This window comes from Panthera pardus, unplaced genomic scaffold (assembly GCF_024362965.1).
Source record: "Panthera pardus isolate Hobbes unplaced genomic scaffold, ASM2436296v1 HiC_scaffold_7, whole genome shotgun sequence".
Taxonomy (NCBI): domain Eukaryota; kingdom Metazoa; phylum Chordata; class Mammalia; order Carnivora; family Felidae; genus Panthera; species Panthera pardus.
Genome location: NW_026527002.1, coordinates 39537204 through 39561970, shown reverse-complemented (window position 1 = coordinate 39561970; position 24767 = coordinate 39537204).

Genomic DNA, 24767 nt, shown 5'->3' with positions numbered 1-24767 from the left:
TAACAGTCCATTTTTTAAAAAAATCTGTGGTCTATAGTTTCCACATGATAAAGTTCTCTCATTCTGTTTCTAACAGTTTCATAGACAACAGTATCAAGATGGCATAAAACAACCCTCAAGTTACTATCTAGTATCTGAAAGTTGTTAAAATCAAGGAAACTGAATAATTCAGAAATGTGACACTTTTATGATCCACAAATAATTTTGGGGGTATCTTTCTGTTTTGTAATTGAGAAAAATGAGCAAGCGTGGCACTGAACTATGCTGTCAAAATCTACCCACCTTGTGAAACAACTTCAGGCACAAAGGAAAAAAAAAAACATTTCACGTTTATTAGATTTGCAAAATTTTTAGTTTAACAATAATAAATGCAGATGAAGAGGGGGAAATATAAACTCAAACATATCATCCTTTGGAATTTAAATTTGGGAAACATTTTGGACAGTAATCTGGCAATGAATAATATAGCTACAGATACACAAACTATTGAATATCCTGGATAAATAACTAGATTTACACATGTCACCGTTCATAGATTTAAAAATAACACGTATAAAATGCATTGCAGAAGGATGACAATAAAAATACTCCTTAGTTAACTTTTAAAACCATGCAACCTCGTACTTTATATTATTTGTGGATACTTATTTTTAAAAATAGCTCAGAGTGATGCATATCTGGAATGATACATCCTAATTTCAGAATAATGGCTAATTCTCAGGAAGAAGAAAATAATGCGATTGGCGAGGATAAAGGGATTTCAACATCATTTTAGTGTTTATTCCTTAAAGAAAAACGGTTCTCAAGGAAATGAGACAGGATATTACTATTTGCAATTCTTTATTGTAGATACATGGATGTTTGTTAAATTACTGTCTGCTTCTCCTTTATGTGTTAAATATTTTTAATACTAAAAAGTACCTTACTAGTGAAATGTACAAGTTGCATCTTTTTCTATACATCCACAACCAGTATACTCACTAGGTTAAGTATTTTCCAGGGTTCACTCTTTCATTAAACAAGTATTCACTGGACAATTGCAGTTCTTCAAGCACGGGGCTACATTCTAGATATTCAAAATCAAATCAGATGCCTTCAGTGGGCTTACAGTTTAGTTAAGGAGTACATAAAAACTCTTCAGCATTCCCTATGCTATCAGTAGTTGCTTCACTTAGAAGATGCTTCTCCTACTAAAAATACTTTCCTTATCTTCGTGTAACTCTGCTAGTTTAATTTGTTGAACTAGAACTTTGCTAATGGTCAGAAGTTAACACACAAATTAGCTCCTTTGTGTCAATAGGGTGCGTTTAAGATATTGTAGCCATAAAACCCTGAATCAGTGCTTCTTTCTGAGGTTCATACATCAGAATGTGCTTCAGAGAATGTGAGCCACTTAAAAGAAAGTGATTAACATATATTTTGCTCTAATAATATTACCATCTACACTGTCTTTTCACAGAAACAAATATTATAATCTAAAAACCATAGTGGTGTGGTCCTTTAAATGTGCTTAGCTTTTTTTTTTTTTTTTTTTTTTTTTTTTATAAATCTGCTACCTTCTCTTTATTTGTTACATTTTACTATGAGCCAGTTAAAGTTTTATCATGGACCAGCCTTTGAAAACTGCTGCCCTAAACAATCCTCATGCTTTTGACCTTGTGTAACCACACAGAATGTGCGAAATATTGGGAAATGTGTACATTTTTGTAAATCTTCTAGCTGGCTTGAAAGGGACTTGCTCTCTTAACTACTAATAAAATTGCTATATTGCTTGCATGTATGCTTATCAGTGAAGGGAGATGAATTTAAGGTTGACAATTATTGCAAAAGAATGTATGCTTCACTCACAAATTCACATGGAGACTGATAATAACACTTTGAGTTTTTGCCAGGCTTTTATTGTTTTTAAGACACCTGTACATTATCTCTTCAATGCCTAATGCTGACAATAAAGCCAAAGAAGAAATGAGAACAAGTGGGATCCTCATTAGGTATGGGATTCCATGTGCCTTTGTATATGTGTTGAGCTGTATTCAGAGTGTAGGAACCAGAAGACACTATTTTTTTCTAAAAAAATTTAATGTCTATTTAGTTTTGACAGAGAGAAGGGGGGCGGAGAGCAGAGAGAGTGGATGACATAGACTTTGAGCAGGCTCCAGGCTCTGAGCTGTCAGCACAGAGCCCAGTGTGGGGCTCAAACTCACGAACCACAAGATCATGACCTGAGCCAAAGTCGGAGCCATCCAGGCACCCTTCAGAAGAAACTTTCTTAAAGATGATTCTCATTTTTACTCACATCTGTGTAAAATCATTATATATTATTAACATTATTAACATTATATATTAACACATCAAAGTCATAGCAACCTAAATCTCCTATAGCTGCTTGTCAGTCTCACCAGGGAATCTCTAGTCAGTTTCTCCCCAGCACCTTGCTGAAATTCTGTCTTACTTCACCGTAGTCCTTTCATGTGTATGGAATTTTAACGACCTAGAATTCTTTAAAGTCTCTTTAAAGTCTCTTCTCCACTTTCCAATGATCCAGGTCCTCCTCAGTAGAAGGAGGTCTGCACCAGACCCAGCAATCTATGATCCTTACCCCTTTTTTCTCTCTGTCTCTCTTTCTTTCTCCCCATTCTCATGATTCACCATTACAAAATGTCTGAGAAAAAGAAAACTCTCCTTAGAAGAAGAGGCAAGTGGGGATTTTGAATTGCAGAAGATAAAATTTTCTGTAGCTATGATTGGGATGGGGAAAGTCGGGGAAGGCTGAGAGCAGGTGGTAAAAGTTGCCCAGATTATGAAAAAGATGAGAGCAATAAAATGAAACAAAGTGAAAAAGGCACTGGTCATTGAGGGCCTATGGTTATCAAGGCAAAATGTCACCCTGCCCTATCAGGGAGGTGATCCTGCGGCTTCTGGATGGATATTCCTCTGACACATATGTGCATAAAGACCTTCAGAGCCACAACCCAGTAGATAAGCTTGTTCCCAGCAGAAACATTTGTCTCATTGTGTTTAAAGGATGGAAACACCCTCCTCTTCCCCTATTTAACCCAGACTTTCAGTTAGGAAAGTGACAGTGTTCTCTTTGACACGTCCTTTCTTATTCCACAGGTGATGGAAACACTACATGTTTCCCATGGAAAGCTACAGGATGTGAATAATTAATACCCAGAGCAACAGCGCAAGTAGGCTCTTATTTATTCTCAAGATTACTGGGGTCATGGGTCCGTTTAGGAATCTGATGGAAAGCTGTGGAATTTCAGGGGCATAGCAGACCATGGATAGAGGATAATGACTTTCTAGCCTCATTTATTTTCCCATCTGCCAGAAATGCACACACTGCCAAGACTTTTATCCCTTCTAGGCTTCTGTGGCCTCAGACACAATGAGAAGTAGAGCTGTTCTCTCAAACATCAGTGCTTAATGACTAGGAGCTTAACAGCTCTTTTTTTATTCTCTAAAATTAATAATTGTTTTTCACCACAGAGATATGCATAAATGGATATGCTTTAAAGCTAGTCATAATCCTAAGTGTAAATGATGCAAACCACATTAAAAGCAGAAGGGAAACACATTCCAAAACCTTCATCAAAAAAGTAATAGAGGGGCTCCTGGGTGGCTCAGTCAGTTGGGTGTCCGACTCAGGTCATGATCTCGAGGTTCTTAGGTTCAAGCCCTGTGTTGGGCTCTGCGCTGACAGCTCAGAGCCTGGAGCCTGCTTCAGATTCTGTGTCTCCCTCTCTCTGCCCCACCCCTGCTCCCACTGTCTCTCAAAAATGAATAAATGTTTTTAAAAAAACTTACGGTTTTTAAAAAAGATGATAGAAGTATAATATGTAAGGGTTTTGTTTTGTTTTTGCTAAACGTCTTTGAAAAAGGTCCTGCACTCACACAGCCACCTGCGTCTTATCCTCTGTTCCTCCTAGACGTGGTAGGTCTGGACGCTCTAAAGCTCTTCATCCAGATGCATTGCATTTTAAAACACTTACTCTCAAAAACTTTTTGAAGTTCGCCTGGTACTACTTTACTCTTTGACTCGTGTTTAGATTAGAGTAACAAATGATCAAGCTGAAGCTCATTCTGAAACAAAATTCCTTTCCCCCCACAATATAGTGCATAAACTGAGCTGCAGCCTTTGCATTTTTTGCCATCTGGCCCACAGTGTGAGATGATATTAGTAGCATGTCAGGGAATTGTCTACCCACCCCCCCCCCTTCTTTTCAGGGGGAAAAAAAAAAGAGAAAATGAAAAAAAAATAATCCTAATCTATAGTATGAAGAGTATTAAATGAAACATCTGCCTCGCTGAATGAGTAGATGAACTTTGCAGTCTGCAAGCTGCTGGCGTTTGTCAAGTACATGTTTACATTGCTGACTGCTGTAAATTTTCAAGATGGTGACATGAAATTGACTTACCAAAATATCTTATTCAAATCTCTTAAAACACATGTTTCATTTTATGTTTTTTTTCTCCTTTAATGTCCTTATTCTTGATGAAAGGCATTGCCGATTGAGACAGCGAGAGGTTGCTGAGATTGTAGTCAAGCTGAAGCCACTGAGTAGTTAAAGAAAAATTACATAATAAAATCTGCCAAGAGTTAGCATGTATCTCTTGTTAACATGGAACTGGAATCCTAGCTGCTAAAAGATACCAATAAAAGAGTCATAGAATTTAGGCAAATGCTGTGAAAAAAAGAGTGAAGATGCTTCAAATATTTAAAAAACATTTTAATGTTCATTTGTTTTTTAGAGAGATAGCGCATGGCGGGTGGGGGGGGAGGGGCAGAGAGAGAGGGAGACACAGAATCCGAAGCAGGCTCCAGGCTCTGAGCTCTGAGCTGTCAACACAGAGCCCAATGTGGGGCTTGAACTCACAAACCGCGAGATCGTGACCTGAGCTGAAGTCGGATGCTTAACCTATTGAGCCACCCAGGCGCCCCAATGCTTCAAATATTTTAAAGGAAAGATACTTAACAAACAATATCTGCTTAAAGATTATCATAAACTCTACTAAATTGAGTCCTAATTGGTGAATAAACATCAAAGGAAAAATAATTCTCAAAATCTGCCTAAATTTAATCACTTTGGATAAAAACCCCTTACCTCAATTAGAGATTTGAGCTTCAATGAGGAGAGATCTTACTCTAAGTTTCAAGTTTCTTTCTTTTTTGAGTGTAAATACCCCATTTTCTCTATCAACTCTAATGTCAACACACACCCCAGAAACAAAGATTTTTCCCCCAACTTGTAGAATGTGCAGAAAACAGAAATGTTTATCAAATTATCCCTCTATAAGTGATAGTAAATTTTATTACTCTTGAAAAAAAGTACTATGTTGCAATAGAAGGCCTAGAGAATAAATTTAAAGCAAAATTTTAATATCGTAAATAGACATACCACTCTCTACCCTGAATGTAGAGAAGGCTGACCTGTCAACTGAGCTCCAAAGAAATACAATTCTCTGTAGAATAGTGTTTTTTATCAGATATGCATTCACCCAGGGTCTACTGCTGCCATATTATTCCAGGATTGCCTTCTGGAGAAGTAGGGATGGGTCCAATTTCCACTGCCTTAATCCGTTTCCTCCCTTCCTCCCTTCCTCCCTTCCTCCCTTCCTCCCTTCCTTCCTTCCTTCCTTCCTTCCTTCCTTCCTTCCTTCCCAAAACACAATTGTTTGTCTAATACAGATAAATAAACAAATATAATGCAGAGCAAATGGGCTGCAATGGGGATAATTATAGGGGGCTGTGGGAGTCCATAGAAAGGGAATTGAATCTAGATTTGGGGGTCGGAGAAAACTCTAGGAAAAAACAACATCTAAATAGAGGTCTAGGAGATAAATTAGCCAGGAAAGGAGTGGAGGGGAAGACCAAAGGTTCTAGGAAAAAGTTTAATTCAAAGGAACAGAGTCCAGAAACAGCATGAATCATTAGATCTGCAAGAAGTTCAGCACAATTTTAGTGTAAGAAGACGAATTGCAAGTGATGTTTAGAAATCCACCTAAGGACAGGGTAAGCGACAAGGCCAACTGTGTCATCCAGGGTTTGGGTTTTTTCCTGAGGGCAATTAAAAGCCATTGAAAGTTAATCTGGAGGATGACATAATCAGACTTTCACTTTTGCAAATGCTCTTAAGTGGCTCTTCCCTGGGGAGAGTATATTAGGAAATGAGCCGCAAGACCTAGAAGTGATGAGAACATCTAAGATGCCATTATAGTAATTTAAATGGGAAAGGGATGTGAACATAAACTTGGAAGTGGTATACAGGAAGAGGGGGCAGATTTAAGCCATCTGAAGGGACAATATTTATAGAAATAGTTGGATTAGTAGATGAGGAAAAAGGAGGAAACAAATATTCTGAGACAACTTGATCTGGTTGATAGTCCCATGTCACTGCTGTTTACTTCTCCCTTGAGTGTTAAATGACCTCTGGTAGCTTTTGAGAGGCACATTGGAAGCAAGATGTCTTTGCACTGCAGTGAAAACCAAAACAGTGTCCAAACTCGCTCGGACCAAAAAACCTAAGAAACACCAACCCCTAGATACCTTTCCCACATTCACTTGTCCTTTAGGTCCAGTGCTAAAGCCAGACAGGATCCAACCATTCAGAGCTGGCCACCCTACCAACTTCACATCTATAATTTTTGGCATGCATTTTGATTATATATTTATATTTAATTTGGCTGTGGTGGTACGCCTGCATTCCCCACAGACTGAGAAACCCCCAAGAGCAGAGACTCCGTGTTTATATCTCTTGTCCTCAGCCAGCTCCCAGCACACAGTAGGTGCTCAGCACATGTTTGCTGAATTGAATGTCCCCTTAGACCACATGTTTCTACAGCTGTTTTTAGACACAGCTTGCTCTTTGCTTTGTTTTTCCATCCAGGAGGCTAACGAGCAGAGAACTGAAACTCAGGACTGTGACAGATGTGATATTGCCTAAGACAATGGCAGGATCAAGATAAATTAAGAGATTTCACCCACTCACTTAGGTTTAATTTCTTATATTCTTGAAAAGTGATGCTAACAGCAAACATGAACCTAACTAAGTCAAGCAATGAAAGTACTCGGAGGTAAGAATTATTTACCAATGATCAAAAATTCATATTTTCTTTTTAAGCTTCCTTTAAGATACAGGTTTGGTATTAATGGTTTTTTTTTTCTGCTCTAAGAAAGAGGAATAGGAAGCTGCTATTTAAAATAATGGCTTAGTCTCTTCATCTGTGTGTAAATGCATTAAAAAACTGCATCCCCTCAACCAAGGAAATCTGAAAGAGGCAGGGTAGCCGACCAGTCTGCTTCTTCTTTAAGTTATCCTGTTGTCTAGTAAAAAATGTGTGTGTTCTTTCACATAACAGTAACTTGTAGAAGCAGAAAATGTTTTGAAGACAGCCCGGAGTGGCCAGTGTTTTCCAGGGGTGTACCATGGAGCCTTAAGGGTTTAGGAGAGTGGGGTCTCGGGTGGTCAGGAGAAGGGTGAACTGTGATTGACAGGGAAGACATTGGGACTCCCACCATTGTTTCAACCAGATTACTCACATTTTATCCCATGTTTGTGTTCTTTCAAAAAAGAGAATCTTGAGGCTTAACGAAAACCAGACCTGGATGGAAACCAACCTTCTCATTTATACATGAGATACGGAGGTCCAGAAAGGATAATACAGCTAAGTAGCATATTAAGAGTCTATAGCAGAAAGACTTGAATTCTAATTCCAGCACTGCTTGCCAGGGAAGTGACTCCAGAAAAGCTATTTCTTGAAATTTCAGGTTCATTATCTATAAAATGGGTTTCTGAAAGGATCTGATGAAGGGATTGAAAGAAAGCATTTACTACAGTTACTGGCATAAGACAAATGTTCAGGAGATATAGGTAGCAATAGCAGCAGAACCTTAGCTAGAACATATATCTTTCTACTCCACACTCAGTGTTTTTTCCTATGTGCTTCAACAAACAAAATTGTCTGCATTATAGCCTATCCAAAAGGAAAAATAAAATTTGTTTCAGTAAAAAGGGATGCTTTTCATTTTCTTCTCAGGATATATATGCATTTTCACCTCAGGAAAGAAAGAGACTTGGCATTAAGGATGTAAAATATAGAACTTAATATTCTAAGAAACACAAATGTCTTGAGGTAGCGTGTAGTGATTTGGGTCACAGTTATTAATGCATTACTTGGAAAACACTACTAGGTTATATCATAGAGTGAAACAATGTTAGTTTGTCTTTTAACAAGAACATATATTTTGGTCTCAAGGAAAATAATTTTTACAACATTAAACAAAACTTGTAAAAAATGATTAAGAAAATACAGAGGGCTCTTGTTTGTCTTTAGCTTGTTTTTTAAGTAATTCCATACAATTAGTTCATCACCACACATTCTTCCCACAGGATTACAACGTTACTTAACATTTTGGTTAAAAGGAATCAAGATTTCTGGGAGAATTTGGTTTGGGGAAGAGTAATTTTGAAAGATTTAGGAACCCAAAGTTTATGCTTAATTCTTTTCTGGATCATATAACTTCTCTTCATTTTCCTGAATATCTAGTGTTATTTGCATAAGTGGATTAATTTTGTCATCTAGGCATAGACCTCATTAGCAATCTGACGGGACAAATATTTCTTTTACTCCATCTTTTCAAGGCTTAGTAATATGTTTCATATGTCATATTTAAAAAGACCAAAAAAGACAATAGTTTAAAGAATCTACTTTGATACACTGAATGAAGTATATGTAATTTCTCATCCTCCCAAAGAGCAAAAAAAGTCCTCAAATCTGTTGAGTTTATGTACGTTATAAATAAAAGTGGTATAATTAAGCTTTAATCATATAATTAAGTTTTAATTGGTATAATTAAGTTATTTTTACACAAAATTTGAAAAATCTTCCATGAGGCACCAAAAATATATTTTAAAAAGAGTGTTGTTTTCAAAGACTGTAATGGGGTAACAGTTGGCATATAAAATTCGTTGCTCTCACTGGAAGGTGAAGAGTAAAAGTAAGAGGTCTATGTTTTTTTCACAAGATCATTTGTTTTCTGATATTCTTTTGTCACTTCTGTAAATGATGGAAACTGTCAGATAAAATCAAGGTCTGTTTCAACGTTAACTGCAAGTTCAAGTGTGACTGGTGGACTCTCATTTCCCAGCTTGCTCACCTCTTCTACAAAATCGGGTTATTATCAGTTCTGATGATTTGGGCCATACTAATGAAAAATTACTTTCAAAATCTTGGTCAAGTTCAACTATAATAACCATACATGATGAAATTTTGTTTTCAGTGAAAGTTTCAGAGAAAATAAGCTATTTTCACAAAATAATTATTAAAAAAATTTTAATGCTTATTTATTTTTGAGAGAGACAGAGTGTGAGTGGAGGAAGGGCAGAGAAAGAGGGAGACACAGAATGTGAAGCAGGCTTCAGGCTCTGAGCTGTCAGCATAGAGCCCAACGCACGGCTTGAACTCACGAACTGTGAGATCAGGATCTGAGCTGAAGTCAGACACTTAACTGACTGAGCCACCCAGGCCCCCCTCACAAAACAATCATTTATACAATATCCACCCACTCAATAAATATTTATCCAGGACCAAGTACGTGATTAAGCACTGTTCCAGTCACTATAGATACAACAGTGGACAAAATAGGCAAAGATTTCCATCTCCAGAATAAAACATTTTGGTGGCAGTAAGAAATAATGAATAATATAATAGCAGCCAGTGATAAGATTCTGAGGAAAAATAAATCAAGGCAAAGAGATAGAGAAGTGGTAGATCTTTAACTAATGGGCCAAAATTAATTCCAGATGAATTAAGCAATTTAATTTTACTAATAGAAAAGTGTAAAAGAAATACTATAAAATGCAAGTGATTTTTTTTTAATCTTAGAATGTACAATGCCCTTACAAGTATAAAAAAGCAAATCAAAAGCCCAGAAATGAATGGGATGCCTGGGTGGCTTGGTCAGTTAAGCCTCTGACTCTTGGTTTTGAGTCAAGTTGAGATCTCATGGTTCGGGAGTTCAAGCCCCATGCTGGGCTCTGTGCTGACAGTGCAGAGCCTGCTTGGGATTGTCTGTCTCTCCCTCTCTCTCTGCCCTTTCCCCGCTCGCTCTCTCTGTCTCTCTCTCAAAATAAATAAACTCAAGAAAATTTAAAAAAAATCCTACAAATGAAAAGATCAACTCATTAGACTATATAAACCTTAACAACTTCTATCCACTAAACAAATTAATAAAACTAAAAGAAATGGGGAATATTTGCCATGATTATGAAAATGGAGAAGTAGTATTAAAATAAAAAAACACAAGCATTAATGAGACAAATCTTCAATAAAGCATATAAATAACTCTTGACCTAAACAGATGACAAAAACTAACTTCCTAGAAATCAAGATATACAAGTTAAAATAACTTCAACTGCAGAAAAAGATTAAAACGTACACACCATTGGCAAGGCTACGATGAGATGCTTATTTATATACAGAATGGAAGTGTGAGTCAGTGACTCTGAAAAATAAAAGTGGTATCTGTTAAGAACTCCAAGCAAACTCATTCTCTCTGGCCCACCAAGGCTACTTAAGTAATAATGGGGATGTAAAAAAAAAAAAATCATCATGAAAATACAGGGAGACATACACCCAAATTGAGAAGTATTCATCTAGAGGATTATAGGATTCTTGGGGATTTTAATTATCTTCTTTATATATTTTTGTATTTTTTAAAATAAAATATTTATTTATTTTGAGACAGAGCATGTGTGTGTAAGCAGGAGAGGGGAAGAGAAAGAGAGAGAGAGATAATCCCAAGCAAGGTCCACACCATTTGTGCTGAGCCCTACATGGGGCTCAATCCCACAAACTGCGAGATTAAGACCTAAACCAAAATCAAGAGTTGGTCACTTAACTGACTGAGCCACCCAGGCACCCCTATTTTTGTATTTTTACATTTTTACAAAGAGTAATTTATTACCAGGAAAAACAATTAAAAAAAAAGTAAGAAGGAAAAGGAAAAGAAGTAGAAGGAAGAAGGTAGAATGAGGATTTTCTTGACTGGTCTTTGCTTCTACACTGAAATCTCATCCATTTTCATCACAAATCACAGATATACTCATTATGGGGAAAATAATAAAATTTCTAAGAAAAAGTAAGACCCAGCCAAGAAATCACACTTTGAAAAGTAATTAACAGTACCAAGATCATAGCACATCCCCCTTGAGCTAATTTTGTGGATTACTCCTGAGAGTGTAGCTATACATCATAGAAGAGTCATTTGAAAACGGGTAATGAGGGAAATCTCTTTGTAGGATTTTAGCTCTGTTTTTCTCATTGTTTAAACTTAAAAGTTTCTGGAAACATATTCAAGCAGCTTCTCTTATGTCCAGGTTCTAGAGACCTAGGAAAATCAGGCATGTGTGTGTGTGTGTGTGTGTTGTTGTTGTTGTTGTTGTTGTTGATACGATGATTTATTACTGTGATTTTAAAAATCCTACCTGCATTCCCATATTAGCTAGCCTCAGGACACAACTAGTGTGTGTTGGATATTTTGTAGAGTCGGTAAGTATTCTGGATTTCCTGACTGCTTCATTTAAGCAGGTCAGTTAGCAGCATAACCCTTTGAATTGGCTCCTCCCAGGGTTTTAAGGTATGGCACCAAATGAAGAACTTCCTATCTGTTCATTCGCTTTCACCATACTGAAGAGAACTTTTTTGTTGTTGTTGAGGATTAGCTGGGACCACTCTGATGACACAAAACACTCTGAATGTGCCCAAGCATACATATAAAATTCCACTGAAGTATTATGTGTAGAGCTTTAGCTACAATGCAAAAATGAATAAATAGAAATTTCAGTCTAATGTTGTAAAGTACTTAGATCAAGACTTATGTTCTAAATAGCTAAAAATGTTTTTTAAAAGGTTTAAATAAAGTGTTGTCTTAATATTTATTATAATGTACTCAATAATACATATTTTGTGCTATTAAATAATGAAATATTTATAGGAATGTACTCTACACCACAATGCATTTCAGCACGCTAACACCTTTACTTGTATTGCAGAGAATCTAGATCACTCCTGTCTCATGTGTTTGAGATTTTTGAGGCTACGCTTGTGGTATTATATTAGAAAGAATCCTCAGTCACAGTAGAAGTCATTCTATTCCACTGTGGCTTCTGGTTAGAAGTCTCAGAGAAGGTAAAGAATGCAGATTTGGATGCTATTTATTTAAGAACTCTTCCTGTAACTAGTTTAACCATTGAGATTATTCTTATGATTGTCTTAGTTTAGGGAAAATTGAGATTTTAATTACTGGATCCCTTTCAAGTTAATCATGGATAATTAGTGATGAGGAATAAAAAGTGATCTACCATGTGCAAACTTTCTAAACTAAGGAGTTTGGGTCAAACTTTCCTTTTGTCACTGACACTCTATCCCCCAATCATTTCTTTAGATCATTCACATTTCTGATTCAACTTTACTAATTTTCACAGGGTTCACAGTAACAACTTCTAATATTCTTCTGAAACACATTTATTCTTCAGGGAAGAACTTTTGCTTATTTTGTTCACTATTGTATTCTCAGGCCTAGAACAGTGAATCTCTAGAACATAGTTAAAGCTATTGAGTGAATGGATAAAATTTAACAGAAACATTGGAATGTTTCCTCCAAACTCTCTCAAAAGAATTATTTATTTTCTGAAGAACGAACTGCACGATGCATAAATTATATTGGTTTTTTAATTTTTTCAATGTTTATTTATTTTTGAGAGAGAGAGACAGAAACAGAGTGAGAACAGGGGAGGGGCAGAGAGAGAGGGAGACACAGGATCTGAAACAGGTTCCAGGCTCTGAGCTGTCAGCACAGAGCCAGATGCGGTGCTCAAACTCATGAACCATGAGATCATGACCTGAGCTGGACGCTTAACCGAGTGAGCCACCCAGGTGCCCCTATATTGTTTTTTTTAAAGAAAATAAATCAAAATTAATATACCTAAGTGTATTTTTTTTTTTCTTGTGATGAGAACTTTTAAGATTTACTCTCTGGGTAACCTTCAAATATGCACTACAATTTTATTGACTATAGTCACCATACTGTACGTTGCATCTCCATGACATATTTATCTTACTACTGCAAGGTTTACTTCTCGACCCCCTTCACTCATTTGGCCCACCCCTTAACCTTCCTCCCCTCTGGCAACCACCATTCTGTTCTCTGTATCTATGAGTATTGTTTTGTTCCATTTATTCGTTTTAGATTCCATGTATAAGTGAAATCATAGGGTATTTGTCTTTGTCTGGTTTATTTCACTTAGCATAATATCATCAAAGTCCATCCATTTGTTGTCACAAATGGCAATATTTCATTTTTCTTTTTATGGCTGAGCAGTGTTCTATCACATCTTTATCCATCCATCTGTTGATGAACATGCAGGTTGTTTCTATATCTTGGCTATTGTAAATAATGCTGCAACGAACATAGGGGTTCAAATATACCTCTGAATCAGTGTTTTTGTTTTCTTTGTATAAATACCCAGAAGTGAAATTGCTGGATTGTATGGTAGTTCTATTTTTAATTTTTTGAAGACACCTGTATACTGTTTTTCAGAGTGGATACATCAATTTACACTCCCACCAACAGTATATGAGAGTTCCCTTTTCTCCACATCCTCCACAACACTTATTTTTTGTCTTTTTGATAATAACCGCTCTAACATATGTAGCTGACATCTTATTATGGTTTTGATTTGCATTTCTCTGATTAGTGATGTTGAGCATGTTCACATGTACCTGTTGGCCATCTGTATATCTTCTTTGGATAAATGTCTAGTCAGACACTTTACCCATTTATTTTTTTATTAAAAAATTTTTAATGTTTATTCATTTAATGTTTATTTATTCTGACAGAGACAGACAGAGCATGAGCAGGAAAGGAGCAGAGAGAGAGGGAGACACAGATTCTAAAGCAAACTCCAGGCTCTGAGCTGTCAGCACAGAGCCCAATGAGGGGCTCGAACTCACGAGCTGTGAGATCATGACCTGAGCTGAAGTCAGATGCTTAACCAACTGAGCCACCCAGGTGCTCCTGCCCATTTATAAATTGAATTAATTGTTTTTTTGGCCATTGATTTGTATGAGTTCTTTATGTATTTTGGGTATTAACGTCTTATCAGATATATGATTTGCAAATGTCTTCTCCCATTCAGTAGATTGCCTTTTCATTTTGTTGATGGTTTCCTTTGCCGGGCAGACACTCTTTAGTTAGATGTAGTCCCACTTGTTTGTTTTTTTCTTTTGTAGCCTTGCTTTTGGAGTCAGATCCAAAACATCTTTGTCAAGACTGGTGTGAAGGAGCTTACCGCCTATATTTTCTTCTAGGGGTTTTTATGGTTTCAGATCTTTCATTCAAGTCTTTAATCTATTTTGAGTTATTTTTTTATATAGTATAAGATAGTGGTCTAGTCCCATTCTTTTGCATGTGGCCCAACATCATTTACTGAAGAGACTGTCCTGTCCCCATTGAATATTCTTACTTCCTCTGTAATAAATTAATTGATAATATATGTGTGGGCTTATTTCTGGGCTCTCTATTCTGTTCCACTGATCTATGTGTCTGCTTTTATGTCATACCATACTGTTTTGATTACAATAACTTTGTAATATAGTTTAAAATCAGGGCGTATGATGACAGTTTTGTTCTTCTTTTTCAAGATTGCTTTGGCTATTCAGGGTCTTTTATGGTTCTATACAAATTTTGGAATTGTTTTATTCCTGTGAAAAATACCATTGGAATTTTCATAGAGTTTGCACTGGATTTGTAGATTGATTTGGGGAATGTGGGCACTTCAAAAATATTAATTCTTCCAATCCATGAGTATGGAATATCTTTCCGTTTATTTGTGTCTTCTTCAATTTCTTTCATCAATGTCTTACAATTTTTAGTGTGCAGGTCTTTCATTTCCTTGGTTAAATTTATTTCTAGGTATTTTATTCATTTCGATGCAATTATAAATAAAATTCTTTCTTTAATTCCTCTTTCCGATAGTTTGCTTGTTACAAAACAAGATACATCTTTGTATATTGTACAAGATTGTATATTGTATACTGTACAAGAAACACGATAGATCTTTGTATATTGATTTTCTACCCTGCAACTTTACTACATTCATGTTTTAGTTCTCACAGAGATGGAGTTTTTAGGGTTTTCTCTATATAAAATCATGTCATCCACAATGTGACAGTTTTACTTCTTCCTTCTCTACCTAAGTATAATTTTATAAATATATGTGACTTTTCAAATATAATATTCTTAATGAATTCTTAATAGTGCAGGGAAGGAAAACTTTTCCTTTCTTCCCATCTAAGTTCTTTCTTTGGCTGGTCTAATAATGAAATTGACTGAAGACAGATTAACGGGAGAAAAACAAATTCAAGTTTGTACATTTAAGAATAGCTCATAGAAATATGAGACTCAAAGAAGTGACCGAAGCAGGCAGGTTTTATACCTTTTAGACAAAGAAACAATACATTTGTGAAGAATTGACAAGACAAAGAAGTTTGAGGTTGGGGTAGTAAATTAATGAAGAAGGAACAAGGTTTATTTATATAGCCTTCCAGGTTCTACAATCCCTATCTCTGATGACAAGGATGTCTCTCTCTCTCCTGGTACAGGGAGGGTACCTTTCACGTGGGAAATTTATTTTCTGCTTTCATAGGGACAAAGGAGGGTCAGTGTGTCCTTCTTGCACTGGCTGCTTAAGTAACTTTAATTGAAAATAATCAATATACCAAAGTGGCAAATTTTCAGGCTGCTTACCTTGAATCCTGTAAGTTATAACACAATAAAAAAAACCCATATATTTTACAATTAGGTATTTTGAGAATAACCTATACAATGGGACTAAAATTGGAAGAGAATACTAGGTTAAGGAAAAATGTCCAGGTTTTTAAAAGTATCTCTGCTAGTCCCTTCAAATTAAAAATATCTTTGTTACTCCCGTCAAATTACTGGAGTTAGATAAAGCCCCTGATAATTATCCCCTGCAAATTTAATGCTTCTCCAGCCGCTTATACATATCATATTAGATAGTAAATATTTCACTAAGGGCATAGCTTTCTCAGTAGACTCCATTCGAGTGGCTGCTGCTTTAAAAGTTTATCTAAAAGATACATTATGAGAAACCTCTTCCTTGTACAGGAATTTTTCTGTATTGTTTACATAGGTATCACAGAGCGACGTGCTTGATACAAATTGTTTCAGTTGGAAGGAGCTCTGCCAAAGAAAACAGACAGGCAGCTGTTTGCACAGCGCATAATTTTTTTTTGTTAAATATGGCTGCACCTGTGTAAACACAAACTTTATTTCCAAGAAGTACCCCTGCAGCTGCAAAGACTTTTCAGACGTAGCCAGAGCAGCTATTTTTACTGTACCGTGTAATGTATGTAATAGGTTTTGGTCAGTTGTCAGTCTCAAAAATCATAATGAGAAGGTTCATTTATTTTAATATAGACATTTTATTGCATTTTTCGAAAACCTTAATATGAAGTTGACTTTATTTCCTATTTATGCTTCATATTGACTTATTACAAACATTGAAATTAGTCCGGGAACAATGTTCCAGTCATGCAGAGTACTTCAGAAAGAGCAGTTTTCTTCATCCATTCATTCATTCTTCATTCACTGTACCTTCTTTTATTTCCCCAGAGTATAGTCAAGAAATACAGTAATCGTACAAATGACTGGTTGACACAGACCTTATTTCTCTTTCAAAAAATGTTTCTTATTATGGATGGAGGTAACCCTAATTACATAACAGAATTATAATCATGAGATAGCGCAACAGAAGAGAGAACATTCCTTCCCCACAGCACTGCTGAGGGACACCCCACAATTTTCTAAAACTTCACTTACATATAATGAGTTTTGCATCAATACTAAATGATATTAAAATATTAGCAAATAACTAATGTTCAGTAAACTAAGTTTACTGTATTATTACAACCCACTTAAGTGCTCTTCTTAATGTATAAGTAGTTTCATCCTTTATATACTTTTAAACTTCCCATAGTCACATTCAAAGAAATTGCAAGTTTATCTTTCGGATCTCTGTTTAAGAATAGCTATTTTTGTACATACTTACAATAAACTTTTGTTATGGAAAGAGTCAAAGTATTTTTTAAGGACTATAAACATTCTGTGGGAGGCACATCCCTTGCCTACGAAACTAGGGCAGACATATAGTCCCTGTGAGCATTCAAGGAGATCCCCAATCTGCTTCTTGGGAAACAAACTGCTTCCCCCTCCCACAGAGTAGAGTGTGGATTGATGTGTATAGCAATTTCATTAACAAGGTACCTGTAAGTCAGTGGTTCTCAAAGTGTGGTCCAGGTAGCCTCAGAGGGTTTTCAAGGTCAACACTATGTTCACAATAATATGAAGGTACCATTTGCCTTTTTCACTCATTCTCTCATGGGACTACACTGGAGTTTCCTAAAGGCTACATGGTGTGTAATGGCATTTTAAAATAAAACGTGCTAATATTTGGAAGCTAGTGAACCAATATTTTTCTTTTTTAAAAAAAAATTTTTAAATGGTTATTTATTTTTGAGAAAGAGAGACAGAGTGCGAGTGGGAGAGGGACAGAGAGATAGGGAGACACAGAATCCGAAGCAGGCTCCAGGCTCTGAGCTGTCAGCACAGAGCCTGATGCGGGGCTTAAACCCATGAACCATGAGGCCATGACATGAGCCGAAGTCAGATGCTTATCCAACTGAGCCACCCAGGCGACCTCCAATATTTTTCAAATTAGCAATGTAGGATGTTATAAAAATTATCTGTGTTTTTTTCTTTCCTTTAAAAAGGGCCATTCAAAGTACTGGAAAGACCAAAGAGTTCTGAGGTAACAGGATACAAAATATCCATTGATATGGTTTCATATTCCACATTACAATTAACCTTTAAGAAATTACTGCTTGTTGAGTTTCAGTAGAGTACCAAGAATAATATCCACAATTTCCTGAAGGGACTATTAAAAAGATTAGGGAATAATGACATTTTAAAACATTATTTGTATTTTCCTTAATGTCTGACTCAATAGAAGACAAGTGGGTTCTTCTATCTGTGTCTGCATTCCATCTGTTGTGCTATGTTATTTAGTTGATACATATGAAGAAAATTCTGCCTCCTCCAGATTTTAGAAAAGGGAATATTTTTATTTGTTTGCTTTCTTGTTTAGAAAAATGACATTTTAACGCATCCTGGACTTATTATTGTTCTTTTGAAATAAATTAATAATTAATAAATTATTAATAAATATTTTAAGAATTTAGCAGTAATTATCAATGAACACATCCACATAGGAAAAAATCTCATTGGTGTCTATAATAATTGTTTACAAATGTAAAGGATAATTGAGACTAAAGGAGCTTGAGAAGTAGTCTATGGATCATGCTTTGATACCCTAAAGAAATATGAAATGAATGCATGAAAATATAGAATACTCAGTTGACTTTTTTTTAAATGAAAAACTAGCGTAGAAACCATGAACACATGCTAAAAGCTGAACTGTAACACATGGTTTTATTTACATATCCACAGCTCTTCCCCATCCACTCTAGGTGTTTCTTTTATGATGTTGTCTAAGAGTGTGGTCACATGTCCGTGACTCTAGTCCCCTTGTGGATGCCTATGTATTCAAGGGACATAAGGAAGTTAGATATTGTGCCACTTCCTGTCACACTGCTTTTTAGATACGGCTTGACTAAGCAATCAAAATAGATAACTATCTTTATGATACAAACACAACAGTTTCTAATATTACCAAATAAAATCATAGAGGAAGTGCCTAATTCACATTGATCCCTGCTTATCTTAACTTTTGAGTCACTCCAACATTCATGGATCCAAGCTCTGTATTAACTTCAAGGACCATGTCATGAATTAATCACCCAAGCTTGGAGACACATTTCCTTCTACCAACAAAGGCAGCTGAGAATCCTTGACATAAAGACTTGGATGATCTTTTGCTAATCCTGCTAAAACAAATGTGTTTTAGTAGACTTGGAGGATATTAATAACATTTTAACATGTTATATGTATTTACTCATATGTTTCTTTGTAAGAACAATTAACAACCTTGTTCTCAGGTATAGAGTACAACAAGCAGGCCCCAGAGAGGACAATGCATAGTTGTCCATAAATGATTACAGGTGGAAATGTACTCTTGGCTCCTGTGGGAGGGAAGACCAGGGCTGGCTCTGGAGGATGCATTCTCTGTAATTTGTTGGCTTCAGTGGTTTACTCTAAAATCATATTTCCCAATAGGAAAGCTGTCTCAGCCTGTGTAAGGGTCAATAAAAACCTTTCTATGATGAGAGCATCCTCCATATGTTTAAGTGTTATACCCAACATCTTGTCTTGCGATGCTCACATTATTTCCTATGTTAGTCTTTTCCATGTTGACTATACTTTACCACTTACTCAGACCCAGTAGTTTTTCATATTTTCATTACCCTCTCTGTGATTATCTTTTCCTTGCATTTCCAAATGTTCTTTTCCTCCTTCAGTGTTTTCTGCTGGTTTTCATTTTCATGAACGTTCATTTCATTCTGGTAGAATATTTTAGTGACTTCCAAAATGGAGTGATTGCATTTCAGGAGAGTGTGCAAGGGAATTCATTAAGGTTCAGAAATAAAATACCAGGGGTGCCTGGGTGACTCAGTCAGTTAAGCATCTGACGCTTGATTTCGACTCAGGTCATGATCTCATGCTTCATGAGTTCCAGCCCCATGTGGGGCTTTGAGCTGACAGTGCAGAGCCGGCTTGGGATTCTCTCTCTCTCCTCTCTTACTGCCCGCCCCCTCCACTTGCACTGTCTCTCTCTCTCTCTCTCTTTCTCTCTCTCAAAATAAAATAAATAAATAAATAAAAAACAATGCAGTGCTACTATTCAGATTTATTTTGACTTCATTCTTGAAAAATTTATTTTAATGTATGTATTAAAATGTTCATAGTATCCTAGTTCAGAAGCCCATGTATGTAATTTATAAATAAATATCCATATATGTTGGATGTATGCCAACATTTATTTTCAGTACTGTATACCATCAAAAATATTTTTATATCACCGATTATATTTCACCTCTTTTTCTTAAATCTCCATCCCATGGTTTCTTGGAATCCTCACACAGACTTCATTTTTATTCTTCCCACAAACTAGAAATCTTTGATTAAGTAAACAAACACTCTAAACACCTAACACTTCTAATTGTTTTTTATTCAAGCCTTTAAACACTTTGATGCATTCCTCATAGTCAAAATAAATGACACATATTCAGCATAAGAGGTGGTTGGAATTCAGATGAATTTCAAAAACGTTAAGTAAGAAAATGATCAGAAATGCCCCATTTTTACATATGGCCAATCTTTGCTTTTCCCCCACGTCATCATTGATAACTTACGAGTGTAGTTTTTGTGTGGCCTCCGATGACTACCCATTCCTTGTCTTTAGCAATCACGTAGAAACTGCTTACCAGTCCTCCTCACCTGACACATAAGTAAGATAAATAATCACATATCTAGTACTATTTTATTTTGTACCATGAGTAAGAAATGCCCTAAAATTTGTGCTCTTCTGAAGGGGATAAAATCTTCAGAAGCATGACTTTTACTCAAAATAACTGAGTGAAATGGTAATATCAAAGTGCTGATCATAACCTAGTCCTGATTTATTTTTTTATTCATTTTTTTAATGTTTATTTATTCTTGAGAGATAGAGACAGTGTCAGCAGGGGAAGGACAGAGAGAGAGACAGACACAGAATCCGAAGCAGTCTCCAGGCTCCGAGCTGTCAGCACGGAGCCTGATGTAGGGCTCGAACCCACGAACCGCGAGACCATGACCTGAGCCAAAGTTGGACACTCAACCAACTGAGCCACCCAGGTGCCCTCCCCCACCAATCCTGATTTATTATAAATAAAATAGTAGAGTGAAATGGAACCTCAAAGATGACCTAATGTCAACTCCTGGTTTTACCAGTGGAGCAAATGTGCCTCCAGTAGGTTAACAAACTTGGTAAAGTTACATAGCTAAACTTGTATAGCTCCCTAGTAGCAAGGCTAGAACTTGCACCCAACTCCTCATTCCTGACAGGGTACATATCCCCTAGTCCAGGACTGGAATCTAGAACATTTTAAGACCAATGTTTGAATATTACTTAGAAAATATATTTCATTTCTGGTTTATTGATTTATTCTGAGTGAATTATTTACATTTACAATCAAATTAGGACCTTATCACATTTTTGAAGGAAGGAATGAGACAGTATAATCATAAAATTTTCAGGATGTTTTGTATATTTTTGCTGCAAGTGAATCCTTTTATTTATTACTGGAAAATTGAATTAAATTTGAGGATACAGATCTTTTCAAATTCACTGTAGTCTCTGTACCCTGACATAAATCCAGAAAAAGAGAACACTGGAGTGGAATAGACATGTGTCTGTTCTTCCCTCCAAAGGCTGTCTACAAACATCCTCAGCCCCGAGAGAAGGATGTGGATTGTTATTTATTGAATATCACATCTCCTACAATAGGCATTTTACAATACCAAGCTCTGTAATAGTATTAAGTACTAATAATGGTCTCATTGAGTAGGGCTGCTTGTGGAATAAAATGGCTTTTAATGGGTTCCTAGTCTTTTTTTTTTTTTTAAATAAATTTACTGGAAATTCAACTTATAGTAAATGCAGATTCATTTCTTTTTATAGTTTAAAAAAATACAAAGGTGTGTCCCTGGGCTCACATTTCAGAAGTTTTAAATGACTCTCTGTATCTGATTTTTATTGCCCTGTGAATGTTACAGCAATTTTGGTTTCAATATATAAACTGGAGCCTGTTTTATGCATAAAATCATGTAGCTCAATCTCCAAATACATTGCCCACCCATGCATGATAATTAATTTTTTATTGAACAAAGCCCTAAAATATAAAGCATTAGTTGATTATGTGTAACCAAATGATGTTAGATGTCCAAGGGCAATTATGATAAAATATTAAAGCAATTTTATATCAAGAAAAAGATAAAAATATACAGCCACATACTCTTGATTCAGTTACTTCAATTTTCTTTTTTGCACATTAAAAATGTATTTAAGACCTGCCAACTCAATCGTTTCAAATATGAAGTTACTTTCATTTTGAGAAACTCCAAAATTATTGAGGTGCATTTGAGACACTAGGAGTCCCAAAAAGTTACTGACACTAAGCCTCCTATAAGCCAAGGCAAGCTCATGATCCTCTCTTTAATAATAAATTTGAAATCCTTATTAGAAAATGTGCCACAGTGTAGCACTCAGAGATAAACTATGTTGCAGTAGTCTCTCTTGAAAAAAGCTAGAAATAAGTCGCTTAATAAAGTCTAAATCATTCCTTAGGTTAGCTAATAGAAGCACCCGTGGTTATAAAATTAATCAGTCCCCGCTATTACAGCAAATTGGTGAAGATTGTATTGACACATCTTCATCTGTATGTCTCATCAGAGGTGTCCGTGCCATTTAGCTACGAAACCCTGGAGGCTTTCCTCCGCACAGAATCTTATAACACTTCAATTAAGGGACACCAAGCTGCCAACCAGACAGCGGCACATTTATTTCTTGATGACTCCTTAAGTTGTGCCACAGGCCTATCATTAAGAGAATATTTTTCACAGCAGGTTGCAAAGATCCTCGTGCCATTAAAAGGAATTGAAAAAGCATCAATTTGTTGTTTCCACCTAACACAGATATTTTTCATTGCTGGAACAGCCATTAAAAACAATCTGTTTTATTGCATTCTGAAAAGATCACATGAAGTACACATAATGATTTATTTTAAGGATGACATTCGGATTAAAACCACTGTGAAAATGTAGTATTTGAAATAAATATTTAGGAAAACAAAGTCCCAGATATGCTTTTCTTTTTTATACCAAGTTATTAGAAGAAATTTATTGATACCTTGAATCATAGTTTGAAAAGGAAAAAGAATGCCTTTTACAAGAGGATGAGGAAGAGGGTTTCTGGGGAGGTTATGTCTCAGGGCAATGCATGCCTTAAAATTTTAAGTGGAAATTCTTTGAAAATTAGTAAACTGGAACAGAACGCTTTAAAAACAGGATGGATCAGACCCTGCTTTGGGGCAATTGTATGGGGGTTTTTTTCTTGCCAGGCAGAGTAGGAGTTTAATGCCATTGCTACATTGTAGAGTTCTGACCTGAAATTCTGTTTCTTGGTCACCAGAGTGGGAGGAATCACTCAATTCTTCTTATTTACTTATATTACGACATTTGTTGACTATGGGTACCTACCAGAAACTGCAGTCTGACATTGTGACTTATTTTAAATTTATTTTCTTAGTACCAGCGCTGGTCACTCATTATTTGACAGCCTGCATCAGCAGTAACTTAAAACAAGGGGACGTTTCTGTCAAGGAGTCTTCTTAACGCTACCGCTTAAAATTTCAGAAGTTTTTCATAAGTTATTTAAAAAAATTTTTTAAGCGTTTTTTGAGAGAGACAGAGACAGCAAGAGTGGGGGAAAGGGCAGAGAGAGAGGGAGAGAGAGAATTCCAAGCCAGAATCCGTGCTGCCAGCGCAGAGCCCGACATGGGGCTCAAACTCACAAAACTGTGAGATCATGACCTGTCTGAGTCGAAACCAAGAGTCAGATGCTTAACTGACTGAGCCACCCAGGCACCACCCATAAGTCATTTTTAACACCACCAACTGGTTTCTGACAAAACCAAAGAATAAAAAATTAAAATAAATCATGGGTTCCAGTAATGATTATACACTATTTTGAATTCATCTTCTCAAGAAAAACAGCAACAATAAAACGACCTCATAGAGGAGGACTTTATTCTGTCTTTCTGCTTTAAAATGTTGATCACGCTCTGGTGTTACCAACGTTGGAGCACCTTATGTTAAAACGGACCTTGTTGAACCTTCTGGGATCTCACCATGATAAGTGGGACAGGGTATAAGAGAAGGGAGGTAGTGGACGTTGTGGGGTACGGTCAGATCCGCCCTTCAGGGTGCCGCACTTCTCTTGTGGTAGGAGAGTGTTGGCAGCTGGCAGGTCTCGGCCGAATTTTTTTCTGGGGATTGACTGGAGCAGAAGATAGACTATGCCCAAGGCCACTGCTCCTACCTAGAGATAGTTCACATCCAATGAGTGGCCTACAAGGAGCATTGTAAAGGCCCTGTCCCCTTGCCGCAGAGCCATATGACTCTGAAGGACCATCTCAGCTCTGGAGTTCTCCCTTTCGGGACGCTAGAGGCGTCTGTTGTAAGCGCATGGTGGTTCAAATCTTCCCTCTGCCCAACCCTACCTTCCTCACTGCTCCATGGGTGTCAGTCAACTCCCTACATGCAAATCTTCATCTCAAATTTGGTTCCAAAGAATCGGTGCAAGACAGCAGTGTCCCATGTTTAACATATATATAATTTGATTCGGCTGAATAGGTTACGCATAAAGGAGCAAAAAACAGGGAATTTTGGAGGTATTAGGGCAACCGTTTAAAAAAAACAACCATAGATACATTTGGAATGCCTTTAGATATTCAGGGGTCAGTTTTGGTAAAGTATATCTCTTGAATCCTCTCTTTCCCCCCATTCTCACTGACACCACCTTCATGATGTCTCCCTGCCTCATTTTCCCCACTTCTGGATCATTCATTCTCTTTGAGAGTAACAGAATTATCTTCCAAAAACCCAGATTTGGTGTAACTTCCTTGTT